The sequence below is a fragment of the Moschus berezovskii genome, chromosome 3, assembly GCF_049115385.1.
Source record: "Moschus berezovskii isolate FMDL1 chromosome 3, NW_MosBer_1.0, whole genome shotgun sequence".
Classification (NCBI taxonomy): Eukaryota; Metazoa; Chordata; class Mammalia; order Artiodactyla; family Moschidae; genus Moschus; species Moschus berezovskii.
Window position 1 is genome coordinate 87904601 of NC_142462.1, and position 18036 is coordinate 87922636.

Genomic DNA, 18036 nt, shown 5'->3' on the forward strand with positions numbered 1-18036 from the left:
ATTTCCGGTTAAACATTATTTTGGGTATATCTGTGAAGATGTTTCTGGATGAGATTAATATTTGAATTGGTGGTGGTTTAGTCACTAAATCATGTCTGACTCTTGTGACCCATAGTCTGTAGCCTGCCAGGCTCCTCTGTCCATGGGATTCTCCAGGCAAGAATATTGGAGTGGGTTGCCATTTCCTTCTCCAGGGGATCTAATATTTGAATTGGTAGACTGAATAAAGTAGATTGCTCTCCCCAAAGGTGTCATCTAATCTGTTGAAGGTCTGAGTTGAACAAAAAGCCTGAATGGAAGAGAATTTTTTCTCTCTGCCTTACTTCCTTTGAGTTGGGACACTGGTCTCATCCTGTCTTGAGACTCAGACTCACGTGAAACTTATACCATTGGCTCTCCTGGTTCTGATGACTGGCTCTCCTGGGTTCTCAACTTCACAACTGCAGTTGATTTTGAGACTTGTCAACTTCCATGATCAAATGAACCAATTTCTTGTAATAATCTCTTTTTTTCTCTCGTTCTGTGTGTCTATCCCATTATAACTCTTCCTGTGCCCACTATCAATATTTCAGCAATACTACCCTTCTCTGTTTCTCAAAAATGCTGGGTTGTTTTAACCAAGTAACCCTTATACTAGTAGCTTCCATGGCCCAGAATTCTCATGACTCCTTATTCAGTGGCTTCTTCTCATTCCAATATTGGTTTAAATGTAATCTTTGTTATTCATAGCGTGATAGAATCATGAACTCTTATTTTTTTTTTCAATGTTTTATTATCAGTTACTAGCATTATTCTTTTTGCTACTCAAATCATTCCAGATTCAGAGTCCTTTCAAAGTTGCTTCCCGTCCATGTCTTTCCTATGTCCTGGTGAGATGTTTCTCTTATTCTTTGAGTACTTTATTATGTTCAGGCACAAAAAGATATTTCAGGCACATTGTGTACTTTCTCTGAAATCAGCCTTTTCTTCAAGGAGTTTTGATTCCTTTTAGTAGATAATGGTATTTAGTAACCAAGATATAAGCTCTAGATGTGCTCTTTGTTACTGGGGTATCATTGCTTTTAGACTCTGTAGACAGAACTAGAAGACACATTACCTTCATTTCTTTCAGGTTTGTCAAACGTTCATTCATGTTTTCTGTACCATTTTATAAAAAAACTGAATAAACTTTTTGGCCAACTCAATATAAATTATGTATTTTATATATATATCTTCTATTGGTTCTATTTCTCCGGAGAACCTGATTAGTATGGTCATATAAAGGGAAGAAGAGGGCCTAGAACCCAGGTATGTAGGTTTAAAAGCTGAGACTTGTGTGAGGTCTGACTGTGACTCCCTTTGGGTCCAGATTTGGACTGCACAGTTCTTCCTCTGTGCAGGGCTGCACTGCCTAGGGGAGGGATGAGGGCAATCAGGGTTATCTGAGCCAGGATGGAGGAGGAGAAACAGTGAGGAAGAACTTTCCAAGTTGAGCAGTTGTGTGAGCCAAGACAGAAATGAATCCCCAACTCTTATCAATTTTGCTTAATTTAACTTTGGAGTTCTGCCAAGGCTTACACTGGAGAATCTTTTAACTTACTCCAAAACATGATGTTGGAAGCTGAGAGTGTTTCTAAGGACACGACTTGAGGGCCTCCAGCACCACACCTGGTGCACAGTAGGTGTACAATAAACCTTGTTAACTGAATAAGTCCTCTGTGATATAGCACTTACGTCATTTCTCCTATTGCTTCCAGTGACTTTAACTTCCTGGGGAAAGGGTGATGGAGCTTTTAATTTCTAGAGATTCCTGACGGGCAGAGTGCCCCATGCTCCCCTCTGAACTTCCAAGTGATTCCCTGTGTGAGGGAGCAAGGCAAAGACAGGTTTGCTAACTACAGCGGCCAAGAGAGAAATTCACAAATGCAGTACCCCCTGGACCACAACTTTATATATAATTTTCCTGACCAGAAGAAATCTCTCTCCTGCTGCACTCACTTGGCTCTATGCATCTCCATTTCAGGAACTGATTCTTGCCAGATGGTGTTTCATTATCTTCAATACAATGATTATGTTTATTTATTTAAATGTCCCTGGAGCTGCAAATCATAAACTTGGTTTTACTCATCTTTATTTTGACTCAGAGTAAATGTTTTAGAATATAATAGTTCCCATTTAAGTTTAACAGAAAGAACCTCACTGCATCAAAACACTGACAGAGTTAAAACGCAAATTTATAAATAAAACTGACCTAAAATTTAAATATATGTGGATTAACAGAAATAAAGCTATCACAGAAAATCTGGAAATCACAAAAAAGTAAAAAGTATACAAAGATTTCTTCAGTAGCACTAGCTGATTAAACCACCCCACCACCATCCAGAGTAACTGTCTTTTGTTTTTTTACTGTTTGTTTTTGTTTATTAGAGTTTCCTTTTTTGTTGGCAATTTTAAAATAAATAAAGTAAAAGCTGCAGTTCATGGGGTTGCAAAGAGTTGGACACCACTGAGCGACTGAACTGAACTGACTGAAAGTAAAAGAGATTTTGTTCAAACAGTCTGCTTCAAAGAAAAGTGCAAGTGATTCCTTCTACTTTATTAGAGCTCGCTTCCTGCCTTGCCAAGTGCTGTGGGCACAGAGGGGGTGACCAGTGGAGGTAGAGATGTTGCCAACTGTAGTTCTCCATCACAACCAGCACTGCATTTCCTGGTTAGGAAAAGCCTGGAAAATCCAGAATGCTCAAAATACCCAACTCAGACTGTCTCTGCTGGAATTCATTAATTTCACATTGTTTCTGAGACTTCCTGACTGCTTGAGGTCAGTCTTGAAAAGGTGACAACGTTATCTACTCAGGACCTAGCTGCCCTGTTCTTTTTCCCTTCCATATGTTTTTTCTCTGTACAGAACTTCTGACACTGAAGTAGATATTTGTACATGAAAATGATACACAGAAAGCTGAAAGAGACTGGAATCTCTCCCCTTATCTACCTCCATGTGGCTGCTGACAACAGAGATATATAACTTCTGGGGAACATCCAACACATGAGCGATTGGGACAGCCATATATCACCCACTTCTTTCTTTCAAGAATAGTTTCCTAATTTTTGCAATCACTTGACAGGTCTATATTTCACTGCTTTATCCACTTTCTTCCCATCACTGATTGCTGATATAAATGTGGGTAGCAAAGAATCATTCTTAAGAATTTTCCCCTAAGCTTTAGAGTTGTTATACCAACTATTTTGACACAAAAACTAAAAATAAAAATAGGCTCCACAATGAGTGAAGTCAACTGGGGACTTTTATTTAGAACCCAATGAATTGGTGTCTAGAAATAGGTTTTCCATCTGTGTGCAGCGACTTGGCAAAACATGTGCCTTTTCACTAACCTATGTGCTAAATTACTGAGCTTTACTGCATTTTAAATTATTTCATATCCAACCCATAGTTGCAGAGATATGTGGCAATCATCCAATATTTTTTTTCTTTTTTTGGCTTAAGTTTTACTCTTCTATGGATTAGGACAGAAGCAGACTTAAAGCCGAGCATTACTGGTCAGAATCTACACCCTGCACAGGCCAACTGCAAATATAATAGCTCAGTGTTTGGCAGCTGCCTAAGTGAAATTGCCAAAAAAAATGTTTAGGACGATTCTTTACCCCCATTAATGAACGAGTCCCAGGAGAAGGAAATAATGTAAAACTTAACATATGCCAACAGCTGTTGTAAATGTGAATAGTCATTCCAGCTTGATTAAAGTCATCAAATTTTGTTCCCCCATTCTACCATACATTCTAAGTAAAGTGATGCACTGGATGTGACTAATGGTACATAGGGAAACTTTAAAACAAAATCAAACATCTAGATAAATATTGTCCATTGAAAAAATGACTTGAACCACCATACACACATTCCACTGACTGTATCAGTTCCTTCATTTCTCTTCTCTCTCTTTTTTTTTTCAAATAGATCCCATTTTATTAGACCAGTCAGCATTTTAATGTTACAAACGAGCTCAAAGAACACAACATGCAAGATAGACACAGCCAAGAAGCCACTTCACTTCTCTTTTGAATAAGTTTGAGTCATACAGAAAAGTACGCTTATCACATTATAATAATTAAATCCACTCCCAAGGATGAAAGGAGAAGGCAATGGCAACCCACTCTAGTACTTTGCCTGGGAAATCCCGTCAACGTAGGAGCCTGGTAGCCTACAGTCCGTGGAGTCACGACGAGTTGGACACAATGAGCGACTTCACTTTCACTTTCAAGCACTGGAGAAGGAAATGGCAACCCACTCCAGTATTCTTGCCTGGAGAATCCCAGGGATGGGAGCCTGGTGGGCTGCCGTATGTGGGGTCACACAGAGTCAGACATGACTGAAGTGACTTAGCAGCAGCAGCAAGGATGAAGGTCTACTGTAACTGACTATGTTCTCAAAGCTGAATCTATTTGTGGGTTTTAAATAAGTTTATTAAAAATAAACTCACCTAGCCATTAACTACCTGATTGATTGGTAGTCAATCAATTGATTAATTATTGCCTGTAGATGTATGATGACCTACACCACAGAGGTCCCGTGTCGAGCCAATTTGGAAAAGCCCAGAATCCCCTAGACGGGAACTGCCATGGAGTCCATTTACATAGAAGAGGACCTGACATGGTTCCATTTACTTTGAGAGAGATGGACATCAAAAGAGTAAGACTCTTAGGAAGCCTATGTACTCAAGCTGGTCTAAGGACAAGGCATCACTGTTAGAAGGGAGAGATACCTCAAAGTGTCTGTCACTTATATATGTCTGCCGAGTAGGAATAGAAGACCGCAATTAAACTTAAAACTGTTGCTATTATTTATTGCAACTATGCTTTAAAGAATTCATAAGAAAAAAGATTGCAAATAAATATACAAAGATGTAAAAAAAGAAAATTAAAAGTGCTGCTTCACTAAATGGTTGAAACTTCTTAATAGTAGAGTGAGGGGTAGGGAAAAAACAGAGAAATGCTATTTTGATTATTATTTGAATCAGAGCCATGTTGATAGTTATCTAATAAAGCAACTAAGCAGACCTTAGTTTAAAACAATTATTCATGGAGTCTTCTGATAAATACTTTTATAGTAGTTATCTAGAGAATACAAATTACCACGAGAATTTTGATCTAATTCAGTGTAGTGGTTAACAGCTCAGGCTTTGAAATGAGTCTGGTGTAGATATGAATCCCAGCCCCACCCTTCACTGGACATATGACCTTAGGCTGGCCATTCACCCTCTTTAAGACCCAGTTTCCTAGTCTTACCAGAAAGAATGTTGGTTAAAAACATAGTACATTATCTAATCACAGTCGAATTTCTGGATTGCCCAACACAAGTCTTACAGAATGAAGTCTGCCTCCACTTCTCTAGTCTATTTATCAACTACTAAAGAAAAACTCCTGTTTATTCAGAAAATACTTCTATTATAGCTCTTCAGATAAAAATCAGCCTGGGGGGGAGGGATAAATATTGACCCAGTGTCCTGTGGTTCTTTGTTTGTGACCTGTCATTCTGTGGCTCCTCTGGGAGCAGCAGTTGTGGTCTAAAGCAATGATAGTTCCTATTAGACCCAAATTAAGAAGGGGACGACAGAGGATAAGATAGTTGGATGGCATCACCGACTCAATGAACATGAGTTTGGGTAGGCTCTGGCAGTTGGTGATGGACAGGGAGGCCTGGTGTGCTGCAGTTCATGGGGTCACAAAGAGTTGGACATGACTGAGTGACTGAACTGAACTGAATTGAACTGAAGGCTGAGTGCCAAAGAATTAATGCTTTTGAAATGTGATGTTGGAAAAGACTCTTGTGAGTCCCTTGGACTGCAAAGAGATCAAACCAGTCAATCCTAAAGGAAATCAGTCCTGAATATTTATTGGAGGGACTGATGCTGAAGCTGAAGTTCCAAATACTTTGGCCACCTGATATGAAGAAATGACTCATTGGAAAAGATCCTGATGCTGGGAAAGATTGAAGGCAGGAGGAAGGAGACAACAGAGGTTGAGATGATTGGATGGCATCACCAACTCAGTGGACATGAATTTGAGCAAGCTCTGGGAGTTGGTGATGGACAGGGAGGCCTGGTGTGCTGCAGTCCATGGAATCGCAGAGTTGGCCATGACTGAGCAACTGAACTGAATTGAATTGAACTTAATCCTGTATTCTCTGGATCTTGTTCAGAAATTCTTACTCTTTTTCTTCTACAAGCTGTATGATTTTCTCTCTCTGACTTCTTCTGTATACTGTGTATTTAACATTCCACTTCTTTAACCCTTTTGTAATTATCATAGGGTCAAACTATCACCCACACTTTAGAAATGTTTTTGATTGAAAAGAGAGTAAATCCTTCACTTATCATTTGCTTCCTGGAAACTCTTCTCTGGTCTCCTTGCCTCCGATCTTGCATTCCTTGAAGCTAGAGCAGGATTCCCTTTTCTAGAGACAAATTATGATCTCTGTTTTCATCCTTCCTCCTTTGAATATTGGGTAGGCCAAACAGTTTGTTCAGCTTTTTCTGTACCATCTTATAAAAAACCTGGATGAACTTTTTGGCCAACCCAATATCTCAATGGTTCTCCATGTCCTTCAAGATGAAGGTCAAGTGTCTTTGCATGGCTTATACAACCCTTTACAATCTAGCTCTTGCCTGTTTCTTGACTTGATTTCTCCATCACTGGGCTCCTGGAGGCCCTTCATCTGGTCATACTCCCTCTTTCTTTGGTCTCTTTGCCCACACGGCTGCCACGCTCTGGCCTCCTAGACTCCCCTTTTATCCCTAACATGTGGCCAAGCATTGCTGCGCCTCATTCAAGAGTCAACACAGGGTCTCCTTACCGCAGAAATTCTTCCCTGACCTAATCTACTTCCTACCTACCGATCAGGTGCCCCTTATATAGGATCTGAAGAAAGGTTCATAATAGAGATGAAAGAGGTTAAAGCAAATGACAACGTGCAATCCACAATGGTCTCTCAATAAATGTTCATTCTTTTACAGTGGTGAAGACCAACTCTGAACATTACCTAGCCTTCTCCTGGACTGCCTTTCAGGGTTTCCTCAAAAAATTATACCTACAACCTAGAGGGGTAGGATGAGGTGGGAGGTGGGAGGGAGGTTCAAAAGCGGGGGGGAATATATATCTATATATACCTATGGCTGATTTATGTTGATATATGGCAGAAACCAACACAACAGTGTAAAACAATTATCCTCCAATTAAAAGTAAATAAATTACAAAAACTGAAAAGGTTAACTTCCCTCAAATTGCCCCTCTTTCTTGAACCCAGTACTTTCCTATCCCTTGTTGCAAACATATTGAGCATCTTGTCAATTGTACGAATTATTATCCAGTTGAAATTTATTTTCTGAAACATTCTTATCAGCCCTTATTCCGGGATGAATGTGGGCTTATCTATCCCCTCAAATACATAGAGTTCTAAGGACCTTTTAAAAAGTCTCTCCCAGCTCTAATATTCTTTGATTGTAAGATTTATTTTGGTGAAACTCCTTAACACAGATGAAGTCAAATTTCTGGAACCTGATTATACAATTTAAAGATTATCTGGAGTCTCAGTTCCTCCTTTTCATCCCCTTCCTCCCCTCCACTGCATGCCCTGTAGTCATTTTTACTATTCATAAACTCCCCCACACAGGGAGACAGAAAGGAGAGGCAATGCTAACACGGCAGCTTTCTTAAAATGCATGAGGGGAGAGGCTGAACTGTGGATTAGAAGAGATTTCTCAGATTCATTATCCCTCCACCTCTTCAAACTGACCACGATAAGTTAGCTGGAAAATTACTAGACTTCTTCTAAGTTTTTTTAAAATGACAAATGCTGGATCTGCATAAATCATGATCTCCCTACCAAGGCATTCACCTATGTATTCATCTCCAATGCATTCTCTTGTTTTTTTACTTTATTTTAAATTTTTATTGGATTGTGGTTAATTTACATTGTTGTGTTAGTTTCAGTATGCTTCAAAGCGAGTCAGGGTGGACTTTTTTGAGTTTTACACATTCATAAGTGAATGGTCTGTATCTCGTGCCTTTGTTGGTGTTCTGTGAGCTGTAGTTTCCGGGAAATGAGCAGCTCTCATTCCTGTAACTCTTGTAACCCAGTCATTCGTGTGCCTCCTTTATGAGGATAAAAAATAAAAACAAAGTGAGTCGGTTATGCACACACATATATCCACTCTTTTTTAGACTCATTTCCCTCACAGGTCATCACAGAGCATTGAGTAGAGTTCCCTGTGCTATACAGTAGGTTTTTATTAGTTATCAGTTCTACATATAATAGTGCATGCTCAGTTGCTTCAGTCGTGCCTGATTCTTTGTGACTCGATAGGCCATAGCCCACCAGGCTCCTCTGTCCATGAGATTTTCCGGGCAAGAATACTGGAGTGGGTTGCCATGATCTGCTCCAGGGGATCTTCCTGACCCAGGGAATAAACCCCCATGTCCTGCATTGCAGTGGATTCTTTACCACTGAGCCATGGGGGAAGTCCATATATAGTAGTGTGCATATGTTAATTCCAATCTCCCAGTTTTCCCTGCCCCTCTCCCCCTCTAGTAACCATAAGTTTGTTTTCTACATCTGGAACTCTACTTCTGTTTTGTAGACAAGTTTGTTTGTACTCCGTTGTTGCTTTTTTTTTTTTAAAGATTCCAAATACCAGTAATATCATATGATATTTGTCTTCCTCTGTCTGACTTATTTCAGTCAGTATGACAATCTCTAGGTCCATCCATGTCACTGCAAATGGTCCACTGCTTTCTTTGACAACTTTCAGCTAGTCCCCTTTCTTTAACTAAGCTTGCTGGGGTTTGTCTGTCTCTGCTTCTCTCTATGCCCTGTCATACTCACATCGCTCTGTTTTGATGAAACATGACATGAAGGAGAAGAGGGCTTGAAGGCTTGGAACATTTAGCTATTTCAACCTGGAATCTTCTATTCCCTAAGGAGATCTTACTGAAATTGCCTGGGAAAGTTATAAAGAAATGTACTAGTTGTAGTGTCTGAGAGTGACCTGGAGACTTTGTGTAGAACTTTGCAATGTCAGCAGCTACTTAGCTACACATATTCCATACACAACCACTTTTATAGCTTGACTTAGAGCCAGCTTTTGTTTCCAGCTCCAGTGCCAAGAGCCAAGGGCTGTTTTGGTTCAAGACAGCTTATGCTGCCCTAGAAGTTTCTTTTTGATTCAACTGACGGGAGCAGAGCACTGTGGTCCTTAATTATCCTAGAGGATATCATGATGCTCCTTGAAGACTGATGATGGGGTCCTGGTAGCCAGCTTGAATACTGCTGTTCCTATGACTTTATTGCCCTGCGTCTGCATTGTCCCCAGGTATCTTTCACACTGAGGACAGGCAAACCAGTGAGTCTGGTTTGAGTTTAGCCATGACTGATTTGTTTCCTTTCTTCTTGTGTGTGTGCTGTGCTGGGCTTCCCAGGTGGAGTGAGTGAGTGAAGTTGCTCAGTCGTGTCCAACTCTGCGACCCCATGGACTATAGCCTACCAGGTTCCTCCGTCCATGCGATTTTCCAGGCAAGAGTACTGGAGTGGGTTGCCATTTCCTTCTCCAGGAGATCTTCCCAACCCAGGGATTTAACCCGGGTCTCCCGCATTGTAGGCAGATGCTTTACCTTCTGAGCCACCAGGGAAGATCCTTCCCAGGTGGTGCTAGTGGTTAAAAAAAAAAAAAAAAAATTCACCTGCCAATGCAGGAGACACAAGAGATGCAGGTTTGATCCCTGTGTTAGGGACGATCCCCTGGAGTAGGAAATGGTATTCCACTCCAGTATTCTTGCCTGGAGAATTCTGTGGGCAGAGGAGCCTGGAGGACTACAGTCCATAGGACAGCAAAGAGTCAGACACAACTGAGTACAGCACAGACTTGTTTTCTTTCTTCTTAGCCATGGCCAACTGTGTTTTGGAAAAGTTTACCAGACTTGAGTTGGGGGAAAAAAAACAACCAAGTGCAACGTGTGATCAAAAACTTGTCTAAACTGTTTAGCACCTTGTGTCACTTCATAATACAGCAGTCCCCAGAAACTGGTCTTGCTGCCAGTTCATGAGTTATGAGAGAAGTCAAGTCAATGACTGCTGTCATGTGGATTGGGATCTGGGCATATCGTCAAGTCAGTATCCTTGATTAAGGAAGTTTTTGAATAATGATAGCAGTTTAATATTTCTTAACTGTGTTCACATAGTTGTCACATGGCCCTATTAGTTTTGTAATAATCTTATCCTCATGTTACTAATAAAAGAAATACATATAAATCAATCATGATTTTTTCTATGGTCATATAGCTGATAAGAGGCAGAACTGGGAACTGAACCATGGTGATGTGCCTATCTTTTTATCAAGATTTCATACTGTTCCTTCACCTTGGATCACCTTTCCAGGTTACGGCTTTTCTACTCAAGGTTAAAGCAATGGCTCTGCTTCAGATAAAGCCTGACAGTACATAGCCATCTTCAACTCGAGGTGTCGAGGTTGGGTGAGTTTGGTCATTAATTCAACAAGTATCTGCCAAGTATCTTACCAAAGCCTGCCACTGAGCTAGGCCCTCCTGACCATAGTCTTGTGGGGACACAGGCTCTCAGCAAATTGCTATAGTTGAATGCTGTAGCAAGGAACTGATCAGGTACCAAGGTAGGTCAAAATGAGGTTCCAGTCTAAAGACCAACTGGAAACTGAAGGATGGGTAGAGTTAGCCTAATGATGAGCCTGGAAAAGACTGTTCTAGGTGGAGAAGAGATATAGCCAAAGACTGCAGACCAACTAAAGGCATTTAGTCCAGGTGTTTTAGTTCTCCAGAAATTACACAGAGGGTGGGGAGGAGTGAAGCACACAGTTACTTAGGTACATGTGAAGAACATGTGGGTGCACCCAGGCATGGAATCTTTGGGGGCCACCCCAACCAATCTCCTACCCAGCCACCTCCATGGAGATGTAAGGAAATGTGGAGGCTAATTTCTGAGTTTTGGTTGCTCCAGGGAGCTGTGTGGGTGGGAAAGGGGCCAATGGACTAGAATCAACATAGGATCATCAGTGGAGTGGAAGTCAGGATGGGGTCAAATGTAAAAATAAAGCAAGTCCATCAAGCTCACTATTTAGGCAAAGAAGCCCAGTCCTCCAGTGGACTATGACCATGTGGTTTTTATTTCAAATATTTTTCAGAGTTTGTTATTCACTAATATTTAAAATCTTGGGAAAGGAAGTGCTATAGGATAGATCAGGGCTATCCATCAAGAATAGAAAGGAGTGATCCTAATACATTTTTTCCCTGGGGACTTTGTGATACCTGAGTCTATTGCTGTCACAAGTGGAGTTTTCCCTTTGGAGTGGTAGCAATATCTCTGTGAATATCCTGGTAACACACTAGGCTTTTATTCATCGATGAGCACTCTCTGTATGTTTATTCTCCCTGGAATGATACCAGGAGAGGAACTAGGAGAGCCATATACCAGGAGAGTATAACCAGGAAGAGTTGATTTTGATTCTTCCATGCTAGATCTGTTTCTTAGGCTGATTTTGTTATTATAATCACACATAATGGCCTGCCTCAGTGAATCCTGCCCCTTTGTGTGACTGTTAAGCTAAAGTGCCTTTGTTCAGATCCCTGTCCACCTGCAGATGGCAGGAAGGAAGAAATGAACACATCTCCCTGCCTGAGGCTTCCCATTCTAGGAGATAATTGCAATATTAAAGCCCTTTTTACTTTGTTTCCTCACCTCTCCCCATTTCTGATCCATAAAAGAACCTGGAAACCCGACCCCAACAACAGGGTTATTTTGACATATTAGTCTGCCATCTTCTAAGTCAGGCTTTCCAAATAAACTCGTATTCCTTGCCTCAACACCTTTTCCCTCAGATTCATTGGTCTATCATATAGCAAGCAGAGCAAGCTTGGACTTGGTAACAAGGGGAAGGAGATCACTCATTCCGGCTTCCCTCAAATATTTGAGTGCCTAGAGCATCCCAGGTACAGCACCAGGCACTGAAAAAATATGCTTGCTGGAAGCCATTGGGGCATATGATTACATGAGGGGAGAGGCTAGGGAAAGGGAAAGAGATTAAAAGGGGAGCTAAGAGAGGGCTAGAGAAAAAGCTCACCTGCTTTCCAGGTGTATGTAATGAGCAACAGGGCCAAGAGCCCAGGCACTGAAGAAGAAGTGCTGACATAAGTAAGATAATAAATGTTCTGAGATTTCATCACCATTGAAGAGTCCTAACACATTACTGCCAGGGCTTAGTTCTCCCTCTGATTCATATTTCTTCTCTGCTGTGGGATCATTTGGTTCTTGAACCTGTAGAATTACTGACTGATTCCTTTCTGGTCAGGTTCCTTTTAGCTACACACAGACTCCTCTTGTAATGAAAAACAGGTTTCCTGTTACAGCTTGCTTTACATTCAGGTAACATGTTGCCGTCTGGAATGAGCAAGTGTCGAGTTTGAGTCATATTTTCCACCCTGATGCTAAGCCCCTGTGCTTCCTATGTCTGGTGCTGAAGGGGAGACTGGGAAATAAAAAACTTCAGTTAGGTCAGAAAATTTATTTCCCACCCAAAGGGTTAATTGGCTTCTGGAAGGAACAAAGACGCAGAGCTACTGTGACTGCTTCCCCAGCACCAGAGTTAGTGCAACACCTTCCAAGCCTTCCCGGAGAGGCTGGCTTCGGTCCGGGGAGAGTGGATCCACTTCCCCATCAGGGAGGGAAGGTTGAAGAAGTTATCTGATTTTTGGTATCTCTGAGAACCTCATTTTGAGCTGCCTTCAGAGACTCATAGAAGACCTTTAGGTCCATGACTGAGAAGGGCAAACCATCACTGAAATTATTTTCCCCAGGGAGCAGTCCATGTAAACAGGAACAAATGTCTGGGGAAAAGTCCAATAATCAGCAATGACAGAGTTCTATGCCAGTGTGAAAACTATGCCAGTTCTACGCCAGTGTGCATACTATATATAGTAACACAGTAACCAGACATTTTTGTTATTGAAAAGATTGAATAAACTTTTAAAACATTATTGGGACTGATACGTTTACAATAATTTTCCCTCTGCTCCAAAAGCAAGGATGAAGGATAGACAACACACACCCACATACATGAAGGGCAGAATCTGAGGGGGGAGTTATTTCAAAAGTCTGTTAATACCTTGAAACTATCTGTTTAAAAAGAAGTCAATCTTACCTTTTATTGGGGAAAATACCTTAAGGTAGTAAAATAAACAATGAGGCCACTTGGGTATAACTTAGATAAGAAAGAAAATCACAGGAATTTGGCAAGTACAGTAGAAGTTTCTTGGAGTAGGGATAAGCTGGGCAGACAGGAAGGACAGGTCAGGAGGCAACTCCCTGTGGTGCTAAACGACCCTCAGGGGGTTCCTGTAAAATGATGCCTAGAACTGAATTTAGAGTTCTTTCTTTTCTGGTGCTGTAATTATTCTCTAGATCTGATAGATAGAGTGCCTGATGAACTCTGGACGGAGGTTCGTGACATTGTACAGGAGACAGGGACCAAGACTACCCCCATGGAAAAGAAATGTTAAAAAGCAAAATGGTTGTCTGAGGAGGCCTTACAAATAGCTGTGAAAAGAAGAGAAGCGAAAAGCAAAGGAGAAAAGGAAAGATGTAAGCATCTGAATGCAGAGTTCCAAAGAATAGCAAGGACAGATAAGAAAGCCTTCCTCAGTAATCAATGCAAAGAAATAGAGGAAAACAACAGAAAAGGAAAAACAAGAGATCTCTTCAAGAAAATTAGAGATTCCAAGGGAACATTTCATGCAAAGATGGGCTCGATAAAGGACAGAAATGGTATGGACCTAACAGAAGCAGAAGATATTAAAAAGAGGTGGCAAGAATACACAGAAGAACTGTACAAAAAAGATCTTCACAACCAAGATAGTCACGATAACATGATCACTGACCTAGAGCCAGACATCTTGGAATGTGAAGTCAAGTGGGCCTTAGAAAGCATCACTACGAACAAAGCTAGTGGTGGTGATGGAATTCCAGTTGAGCTATTTCAAATCTTGAAAGATGATGCTGTGAAAGTGTTGCACTCAATATGCCAGCAAATTTGGAAAACTCAGCAGTGGCCACAGGACTGGAGAAGGTCAATCTTCATTCCAATCCCAAAGAAAGGCAATGCCAAAGAATGCTCAAACTACCGCACAATTGCACTCATCTCACACGCTAGTAAAGTCATGCTCAAAATTCTCCAAGCCAGGCTTCAGCAATATGTGAACTGAGAACTCCCAGATGTTCAAGCAGGTTTTAGAAAAGGCAGAGGCACCAGAGATCAAATTGTCAACATCCACTGGATCATGGAGAAAGCAAGAGAGTTCCAGAAAAACATCTATTTCTGCTTCATTGACTATGCCAAAGCCTTTGACTGTGTGGATCACAATAAACTGTGGAACATTCTGAAAGAGATGGGAATCCCAGACCACCTGACCTGCCTCTTGAGGAACCTGTATGCAGGTCAGGAAGCAACAGTTAGAACTGGACATGGAACAACAGACTGGTTCCAAATAGGAAAAGGAGTACGTCAAGGCTGTATATTTGTCACCTTGTTTATTTAACTTCTATGCAGAGTACATCATGAGGAACGCTGGGCTGGAAGAAGCACAAGCTGGAATCAAGATTGCCAGGAGAAATATCAATAATCTCAGATATGCTGATGACACTACCCTTATGGCAGAAAGTGAAGAGGAACTCAAAAGCCTCTTGATGAAAGTGAAAGAGGAGAGTGAAAAGGTTGGCTTGAAGCTCAACATTCAGAAAACAAAGATCGTGGCATCTGGTCCCATCACTTCATGGGAAATAGATGGAAAAACAGTGGAAACAGTGTCAGACTTTATTTTTTTGGGCTCCAAAATAAACACTGCAGATGCTGATTGCAGCCATGAAATTAAAAGACGCTTGCTCCTTGGAAGGAAAGTTATGACCAACCTTGATAATATTAAAAAGCAGAGACATTACTTTGCCAACAAAGGTCCGTCTAGTCAAGGCTATGGTTTTTCCCGTGGTCATGTATGGATGTGAGAGTTGGACTGTGAAGAAAGCTGATCGCCGAAGAATCGATGCTTTTGAACTGTGGTGTTGGAGAAGACTCTTGAGAGTCCCTTGGACTGCAAGGAGATCCAACCAGTCCATTCTGAGGGAGATCAATCCTGGGTGCTCATTGGAAGGACTGATGCTAAAGCTGAAACTGCAATACTTTGGCCACCTCATGTGACGAGTTGACTCACTGGAAAAGACTCTGATGATGGAAAAGGTTGGGGGCGGGAGGAGAAGGGGATGACCGAGAATGAGATGGCTGGATGGCATCACCGACTCTGTGGACATGAGTTTGAGTGAACTCCGGGAGTTGGTGATGGACAGGGAGGCCTGGCGTGCTGTGATTCATGGGGTCGCAGAGAGTCGGACACGACTGAGCGACTGAACTGAACTGAACTGAACTATTCTCAGCTATCCCAAATCTTTACAATTCAATACCCTGGTATTGAACTTTGTGAGGAATGAAGGATGAGGAACTAAGAAGAGCAGGAAGAGGTCATCAAATCCAAAAACCCAGAGGGATGGGATGAGTAGGCTGCAATGAAAGTTGGAAATGGAGTACAGCTTGTTTCCCAGATGTATTTGAAAGTGATACCAGAAAATGGGGGTGCAGTTGGGGGTGGGGAAGGGAAACGTTAGTGTTACTCCTACACTCACTCAGGTGACTTCTTTTGAGTCCCAAGAATATTTCTTGTAATTACCACCTTGTTCTATTATCCTCCTAAACGCTTCTGCTGCTGAAAGGTAAGCAAACATCTTCTTAGAGCTCCAGAGATATTGCTTTGATGTGAAAAGTCTGCATGCATGAATGGCTGCAAAGAGGAGTTTGACCCCTAGGGGGTGATCACACCATATGGTAAAGGGGAGCATACTGGAAGGGCAAAAACAAAGATAAGAAAACAGCTCTAAGTCCCAGTTTTAGGTCCAGCTGCTGGGTAATGACACACATGCACCCATGTAGGTACAAGTCATCTGTCTAGTTATAGCCCCTGGATAGAAAGAGAAATTCTTCCTGGACTTGGAGGTTTGTGCCTTCCCAATGCAAGATGCTACAGCAGGTGAGCTAGCCCCTACTGTCACTCACAAGTGAGAGGGTAGGACAGGAAGGGACTCCTATTTCTGTGACAGAGACCCCAGTCCCTGAGGAGACAGCAGACCATGTCTACAGGAGGGAAAGTAGACCACCCCATGGGGACTCGTAGACTAGGAATTGGAGGCAATAAAGCAGCACCAGTTCACCTAAATATGACTGAGTGACTCTGAAGACTCCAGCTTTGGCACATCTCTTCAGGGTCAATCCTGGGCTTAGCAGGTTCAGAGTGAGAATAGTTCCACCCAGTTTCCACATGATGCAATTTATCTTCTGGTCCCTGTCTCCTAGAATGATACTGGATGGTGAAGCTGTCTTTTCTCATCTGTTTGGTTGCTGGCAGAGTGTGTAGGCCTGAGAACTCTCTACCCAGCCTGAGCAAGTGGCAGGAAGTCCCCAACATCCTTCAAAGGAGAATGGGGACCAGAGCTGACAGACTGACAGACTGGGAAATACTTTTTTTAAATAGCCAGTTCTTTAAGAACCCCCCCCGCAAAAAACTCTAATTTTTAAATATGTACATTTCAGTGAATTTCGGTAAAATTATGCACACATCCAACACTCTTCACAATCAAGATGCAGAACATTTCCCCATCAAACCAGAAAGCTCCCCTGTGCTCCTAGTTGGTCTCTGCTAACTCCCAACCCCATGGATCTGCTTCTGTCACTGGACTGTTTTGCTGTTCCACATAAATGAAGTCATCGAGCATGTACTCTTGTGTCTTCTTTGACTCAGTGTGTTTTTGAGTTTCATCTATGTGTGTCATTCCTTTTCATTTCTAGCTAGTATGCCATTCTTTGGATGTAAGACAAAGTATCTGTTTATATGTAAGTAGACATTAGACGCGGAGAAGGCAATGGCAAGCCACTTCAGTACTCTTGCCTGGAAAATCCCATGGATGGAGGAGCCTGGTGGGCTGCAGTCCATGGGGTCACTAGGGGTCGGACACGACTGAGCGACTTCACTTTCACTTTTCACTTTCACACATTGGAGAAGGAAATGGCAACCCACTCCAGTGTTCTTGCCTGGAGAATCCCAGGGACAGGGGAGCCTGGTGGACTTCCATCTATGGGGTCACACAGAGTCGGACACGACTGAAGTGACTTAGCAGCAGCAGCAGCAGCAGCAGACATTAGACGACGAGTTGACTCACTGGAAAAGACTCTGATGATGGGAGGGATTGGGGGCGGGAGGAGAAGGGGACGACCGAGAATGAGATGGCTGGATGGCATCACCGACTCTGTGGACATGAGTTTGAGTGAACTCCGGGAGTTGGTGATGGACAGGGAGGCCTGGCGTGCTGTGATTCATGGGGTCGCGGAGAGTCGGACACGACTGAGAGACTGAACTGAACTGAATTGAGACATTAGATTGCTTCTGGTTTTTGACTATTGTAAGTAATTCATGGGGTCGCAAAGAGTTGGACATGACTGAGTGACTGAATTGAACTGAAGTAAAGCTGCTATGAACATTTATTTACAAGTCTCTGTATAGACTAGTGTTTTCATTTCTCTTGGGTAAATAACTAGATATGGGATTTTTGGCTATATGGAAACTGTTCTGTTCAACTTTATAAGAAACCATCAAATAGCTTTCCAATTGCTTATACCAATTTACATTCTGACCAATAGTATATGAATTCCAGTTGCTCCACATCTTTGTCAACACTTAGTATTCTCTTTTTTATTTGGCTGTTCTAGGAGGTGTGAAGTGGTACTGAATTATGCTGACTGATGTTGAACATCTCATCATGTGCTTATTAATATCTGGATATCTTCTTTTGGGTAATGTCCATTCAAATGTTCTCATTTTTTATGTTGATTGTCATCTTATTAAGTTGTATTACTTTTCAAAAATATATTT